Here is a 6,634-nt window from a genome sequence, read left to right on the forward strand (position 1 = left end):
AACTCGCATGGAGACTAAGACCTATGGTGGGGTGTGTGGGCGGGGCGGGCGCAGCCGAGCCCCCGAGCGCACATGGGCGCCGCAGATGTGGCCGCGGCGCCGCAGCTGGAGCGGGAGCGGCCGCCAGAGGAGCGCGGGGAGCGGGAGGAGGAGGAGAAGGAGGAGGAGGAGGAGGAGGGAGGAGGGCTTCAGCGGCGGCCCGCAGTTACCTCCACGCTTGGCTCCCCCGCCCTTGCCGCCCGTAGCCACTCACCCGACGAGCCACCTCCCCTCCTCCCCGCGCTCCTCCCGGCCGCAGGCCGCGCCGCCCCGCCGCCGAGTCCTCGGGAAAGCCGGCTCCAGACGGGGGCCCCGGGTGCGCGGGGGCTGTCACTGTTTGGAGGTGACCCGCGAGCCCCTCCGGAGTCCGCGTCCGCCTGCCGGGCTGCGCCGAGCGCGCGCCCCAGCTGCCGAGGTCGCTGCGGCCGGCGAGGGCAGAGCCCCGCGCGCGCCGAGGCTCGGGGCTGTGGGGTGGTGGGGGGTGCCTGGGCGAGGTTGGAAACTTTTATTGACAAGTGGAGTTGGGAGTTGTGGTGATGGAGAACCGAGAGGGCGCCGGCCCAGCCAGGTGTCTGCCGGCGACTGTGCGCCCCTCCCTGCAGCTGGCCTATGTACGAGGGGGAAGAGACGGGGTCGTTCCAGAAAGGTCTTGACACTCGCTCCCAGACGGTGGGCCGCCCGCTCACCGAGCACCGCTGCTCAGGCGCCGGCGGCGGTGAGTAGAGCCTGGGAAGGGAGGCGAGTCCGATTCGCCGGGCGTCCGTCTGGTTCAGCGCGCAGGTGTCTCGGCAAGAAGCGGCAGGGGTGAGGTGCCCGTGGCTCGGGCGCGCAGGACCGAGGTGGGGCAGTGGGGGCCAGTCTCAGCTCAGGCCGGCGCGGGTCGGGGGGCTCATCCCGGAGGCGCCGCGCCCGGAGGGGCCCTGGGGGCTGCCGTCGCCCAGTTGCCGCTCCCGGGCCAGCGTCTCATGACCGCGCTGAAACCTCGGGCTCCCGCGCGCCGCTCATGCCTCGCAGGGGACAGCCGGCCGGTGGAAGGGCTCGAGGGTCGAGCAGAGGGCGCGCGGTCCTCGCCTCGAATGCACGAGAGAGCCGGGTCCGGGGCTGGGCTCAGCTCGCCGCAGCGGCGCCGCGCATTCTGCCCGGACGCCCGCCTTCTCCAAGGGGCTCGGAGTGGCGGGCGCCCGGGCTGGCCGGGGCCTTTTATACTCCGCCTCCGCCGCCTCCCCTCGGGCCCCTCCTTGCCTCCTCCCCTGTGCCCGCCCCGTCCTTTCCTCCCCGCGAGCGGAACCTTCAGCCTAGGCGTTCCCAAATTTCCCCAATTTCCAAGCGCACCTCGCATCCTGGGTTGCAGCGTCCCGACGGTGGAGCCTCTCAGTTCTCCCTCCGGGACCGAAATTAAGCAAACAAACCTTTCTCTCCGACACGCCCCCTTCCCCCGCTCCCATCCTTACAAACTCAAGTAAGATTCTTAAAATCAACTCCCTTCCGAGAGTTCCCGTCTTTATACAAGGCACCTCAGCCAAGTCTTCACCAAATTCAGACCGAAAACACTTTTATCATTACGAAAGTTCACGGGGGTGGGAGTGGGGGCAGTGTTCGCCCCGGTATTTTGCAGTACTTAAATATTGGTGGTTAAAGTATAGTATGTGGTTGTTTAGTCGCTAAGTCGTGTCCGATTCTTTGGGAACTCCGTGGACTGTAGTCTGCCAGGCTCCTCTGTGCCTGAGACTGCCCAGGCTAAGAATATTGAAGTGGGTTGCCATTTCCTTCTCCAGAGGACCTTCCCCACCCAGGGAGGGAATCCGTGTGTCTCCTCCATTGGCAGGCGTATCCTTTACCGCTGAGCCACCAGGGAAGCCCAAAGTTTGGTGCACCGGTTGGTTTTGTGTCAGGGGCAAGAAGAGATACTGCTCTGGAGATGCTTTGTGAGCATCTTTAAAATCCTAACCAACCCTAGCATCTTACTAACACACTGACAGATTCTTAAAGCGCTCCATTTCCCTCCTTTTCAGTCATTTTGTGTGTGGTGGGCGGGGAGGGCTTTGGGAAGGGAGCAATGTTTGGAGGGAGTGAGCACTTTAAATGTTTAGGCAGCAGGTCCTGTTAGGCATCTTATTGCAATCCGCAGGCTCTAAAACGCCAATAATTGTCAACTGGAGCGCTGAGGAAGAATTTGAAACAATAGATGGTCCTGGGTTCAGATGGGAGATCAAAGAGGAGATCCCAGGGGCTCTGAGATCCCACAGGGATCCTCCTGTGTGTTTCCAAGTTAGAATCACTTAGAAAGATGTGAGGGGGTCCAGGCTAATCAGCACATCGATGGAATGTGTAAATTAAGAAGGCAAACTGGAATCCTGTGTCCAGAGAGAGTTTAAGGTGGCTCTAACCCCGAGCTGTGCCAGATTGTGAAGTGGGCACACAGGGACAAATGCCTTTCCCATTGCCTGAGGCAGACTGGTCTAAATTAGAATCCAGGCACTTCTGCTGTATCCTGTGTTTCCATCATACACAGTCTCCACATGTAAGCCTCAACTGCCTCTCCTCTCATCTAAAATGAACATTTTTTTGGATCCTAGGAAAAATAACTTTTACAAAAACGTTGGAAAGAAATCCTTGCAGCGAGTGTAAATTCTTGTAAATGTGTAAAAGGAGAGTTGGAGATCAAAGTCTTTGTAAAATGTTGTAAAAATTGTAAATTGAATTTTGGGGACTAAAGTCTGTATAAAATGTCAAACAAATGTATGAATGAATCCTATTAAAATTCTTGCATGCTGTGAAATCCAAATTCCAGGTGAGTTTATGTTCTAGTAAGCACACATAACTAGTATTGATAAACCTCCATGCCTTGTGATGACTGTTCCCAAGCAAGGCTACTGGCAGTGCTCTGCTTTTGAGGAGTTAGGGAAAACTGGGTTGCAAGTTTTGTGAAAAAGAATTATAAATTTAATAGCCCAAGCAAATTAAGTGTCGAGCACATTTAGGAAATCATACCAACAGTTAATGGAAACTTTAAAAATCCTACCTGCTTAAGAGTTTCCGCAGCACTTTATTCATATCTTTTATTATTGATCTAACTGTGCGTTAGTAGAATGTGTCTGTTTGTGTGTCTGCCTTTATACCAGACTTGGATCACTTTTGTGGCAGAACATTCCAGAGCACATCTCCCTTGCACCAGTACCCAGTTTTTTTTTTTCCCCCCTCTTCCTTTGTTCACAGCTAGAGAACACTTTCCAGCAGCACTGGGTCTAGGTGGGACAGTGGAGGGCTCTGTCACTTTCTGATCTGGCCATTAAACACGAAGTGGCCATCTATCACACTCTCTTTGCTTTCTGTAGGCAAAGGACTTTGAGGTGGGAGGAGCCCAAATCTCTGAGTTACTGCTCAACAGAGAGCTATTGCACCCGGAATACCTGCATGTAACCTTGTGCAGTAAGAAATACACTTTGTTGTTCAAGACCACTGTGACTGGGGATGTCTGCTACGCAGCTAGTTCACCCTGTCCTGACAAGTACAATCCTCAAGACGGGGACAGGTGCCTCCTCTCATTATATTTCTAGAGCTGAGCACAGAGCCTTGCGTGGAGTAGATGCTCAATCCGTGTTTGTTTAATGGATACAGCCTGTGATTTTTATACAGACCTTACTTAATGAATTAACTCTCTTTAGACTGTTCCTACTATAAGTAGCTGATCTGTAGATATTAATTCTTCTGTCTCGATCATACTATTCTTTCACAAATTTTATTATTAGTCCATTTCTTTTGCAGACAGGCTTGTTTGACTGGAATAGTTGGGTAAAATAAGAGAAATTAACAAGCCAGAACACCTATAGTTAATATAACTGAACAGAACCTTGTAGTCTATTATGATCAGGGTTTTATTGTTTTTAATATATATATATATATATATAGTTTTTTTTTTACTAAAACTGTTGGAAGATAGCAAAGGGTAGTTTTAATATAGTCTTTTAAAATATGTTTTTATTATTTAAAAATATATACAAAAGTAAAGAGGGTATAATAAATAACCCAACTTCATCAAAACTTGTGACCAAATCTGTACTCTAACTTTCTATTGTCAAATTATTTTGAGGCAAATCCATGACATCATATCATTTCACTGATACATAGTTCAGTATATATCTCAGAAAGATAAGGATTCAATTTTTTTAAAAAGTTACACTCATGCATTCTGTGTGTGAGGTGTAAATCAGATTTTTTGCAAAGTCAAAACCAGAGGCTTTTCTGGGTGTAAAAATTATTAGCATTTAGGGATTGTGGTGGAGGCTGCTAGATGTTCACCAAAACCTGTTTCCTCTTCTTCCTGGACACATGAGTTGACTACATTTCCCAATACCCTCTACAGCTAGATACAGCCGTGTGACTGAGTTCTGGCTAGTAGAACTCGGTCTGGTGGCTGGATATTTCTGTGCAGGGTGACGAATGATCAGCCTGAATTCCTGGCACAGAGCCCTTACCCATTCCAACTCTGCCCAGAACACCTTAGCTAGGCTAATGTGTGATTAGAAATAACCTTTTTTTAAAAGATGATGTATAGTTCATTTACAATATTGTGTTAGTTTTTGCTGTGCAGCAAAGTGATCCAGTTATACATATATATTCTTTTTTCATACTCTTCCACTATGATTTATTACAGGATATTGTAATAGTTCCCTGTGCTATATAGCAGGAACTTGTTATCTATTTTATATATGTTGTTGTTGTTCAGTTGCTCAGATGTGTTCGACTTTTTGAGACCCCATGGACTGCAGCACACCAGGCTTCCTTGTCCTTCACCCTCTCCCAGAGTTTGCTCAAACTCATGTCCATTGAGTCGGTGATACCATCCAACCATCTCATCCTCTGTCATTCCCTTCTCCTTCTGCCTTGAGTCTTTCTCAGCATCAGGGTCTTTTCCAGTGAGTTAGCTCTTCACATCAGGTGGCCAGAGTATTGGAGCTTCAGCTTCAGCATCAGTCCTTCCAACGAATATTCAGGATTGATTTCCTTTAGGATTAACTTGTTTGATCTCCTTGCAGTCCAAGGGACTCTCAAGAGTCTTCTCCAGCACCACAGTTCAAAAGCATCAGTTCTTTGGTGCGCAGCTTTCTTTATGGTCCAACTCTCACATCTGTACATGACTACTAGAAAAACCATAGCTTTGACTAGATGGACCTTCTTAGGCAAAGTAATGTCTCTGCTTTTTAAAACACTGTCTAGATTTGTCATTGCTTTTCTTCCAAAGAGCAATTACATGGCTACAGTCACTGTCCACAGTGATTTGGGAGCCCAAGAAAATAAAGTCTGTCATTATTGTCATTGTTTCTCCATTTATTTGCCATGAAGTGATGGGACTGGATGCCATGATCTTAGTTTTTTGAATGTTGAATTTTAAACCAGCTTTCCCACTCTCCTCTTTCACCATCAAGAGGCTCTTTAGTTCCTCTTCAATTTCTGCCATAAGGGTAGTGTCATCTGCATATTTGAGGTTATTGATATTTCTCCTGGCAATCTTGATTCCAGCTTGTGCTTCATCCAGTACCACATTTTGCATGATGTACTCTGCATATAAGTTAAATAAACAGGGTGACCAGCCTTGACATATTCCTTTCCCAATGTGGAACCAGTCTGTTGTTCCATGTCCAGTTCTGACTGTTGCTTCTTGACCTGCATACAGGTTTCACAGGAGGCAGGTCAGGTGGTCTGGTATTCCCATCTCTTTCAGAATTTTCCACAGTTTCTTGTGATCCACACAGTCAAAGGCTTTGACATAATCAATAAAGCAGAAGTAGATGTTTTTCTGGAACTCTTGCTTTTTTGATGAGCCAGCAGATGTTGGCACTTTGATGGCTGGTTCCTCTGCCTTTTCTAAATCCAGCTTAAACTTCTGGAAGTTCACAGTTCACGTACTGTTGATGCTTAGTTTGGAGAATTTTGAGCATTACTTTGCTAGTGTGTGAAATGAGTGCAATTGTGTGGTAGCTTGAACTTTCTTTGGCATTGCCTTTCTTTGGGATTGGAATGGAAACTGACCTTTTCCAGTCCTGTGGCCACTGCTGAGTTTTCCAAATTTGCTGGCATATTAAGTGTGGCACTTTAACAGCATCATCATTAGGATTTGAAATAGCTCAGCTGAAATTCCATCACCTCCACTTGCTTTGTTCATAGTGATGCTTCCTAAGGCCCATTTGACTTCACACTCCAGGATGTCTGGCTGTAGGTGAGTGATCACACCATCGTGGTTATCTGGGTCATTAAGATCTTTTTTGTATAGTTCTGGGGCTTCCCTGGTGGCTCAGAGGTTAAAGCCTCTGCCTGCAATGTGGGAGACCTGGGTTCAATCCCTGGGTCAGGAAGATCCCCTGGAGACGAAAATGGCAACCCATTCCAGTATTCTTGCCTGGAGAATCCTGTGGGTGGAGGAGCCTGGTGGGCTACAGTCCACAGGGTCGCAAAGAGTCGGACATGACTTCACTTTCACTTTCACTTTCTCTGTGTATTCATGCCATCTTGTTTTAATATCTTCTGCTTCTATTAGGTCCCTACTGTTTCTTTCATTTATTGTGCCCATTTTTTCATGATATGTTCCCTTGTCTCT

Source organism: Oryx dammah, unplaced genomic scaffold (genome assembly GCF_014754425.2).
Source record: "Oryx dammah isolate SB20612 unplaced genomic scaffold, SCBI_Odam_1.1 HiC_scaffold_10, whole genome shotgun sequence".
Lineage (NCBI taxonomy): Eukaryota > Metazoa > Chordata > Mammalia > Artiodactyla > Bovidae > Oryx > Oryx dammah.